Source organism: Bombina bombina, chromosome 2 (genome assembly GCF_027579735.1).
Source record: "Bombina bombina isolate aBomBom1 chromosome 2, aBomBom1.pri, whole genome shotgun sequence".
In the NCBI taxonomy this organism is placed as follows: domain Eukaryota; kingdom Metazoa; phylum Chordata; class Amphibia; order Anura; family Bombinatoridae; genus Bombina; species Bombina bombina.
In genome coordinates, this window is record NC_069500.1 from 1,419,224,989 (window position 1) to 1,419,225,722 (window position 734).

The window sequence follows — 734 nt, forward strand, 5'->3', positions numbered from 1 at the left end:
ATGGAGAGAGAGAGAGGGGAGATGGAGAGAGAGAGAGGGGAGATGGAGAGAGAGGGGGGAGATGGAGAGAGAGAGGGGAGATGGAGAGAGAGAGGGGAGATGGAGAGAGAGAGGGGAGATGGAGAGAGAGAGGGGAGATGGAGAGAGAGAGGGGAGATGGAGAGAGAGAGGGGAGATTGAGAGAGAGAGGGGAGATGGAGAGAGAGAGGGGAGATAGAGAGAGAGAGAGGGGTGGGAGATAGAGAGAGGGGGGGGGGGATAGAGAGAGAGAGGGGAGAGAGAGAGAGAGCGGGGAGATAGAGAGAGAGAGAGGGGAGATAGGGGGAGAGAGAGAGTAGGGGGAGAGAGAGAGAGGGGGGAGAGAGAGAGAGAAGAGAGAGAGAGAAGGGAGATAGAGAGGAGAGAGAGAGAGAGGAGAGAGAGAGAGAGAGAGAGAGGGGAGAGAGAGAGAGGGGAGAGAGAGAGAGAGAGGAGAGAGAGAGAGAGAGAGAGAGAGAGGGGGAGAGAGAGAGAGGGGAGAGAGAGAGAGTGGGGAGAGAGAGAGTGGGGAGAGAGAGAGTGGGGAGAGAGAGAGTGGGGAGAGAGAGAGTGGGGAGAGAGAGAGTGGGGAGATAGAGAGTGGGGAGATAGATAGAGAGAGAGAGAGAGAGAGAGAGAGAGAGAGAGAGAGGGGGAGATAGAGAGAGAGAGGGTTAAAGGGACAGTGAACTGAATTTTTTTTTCCCCTCAATGTG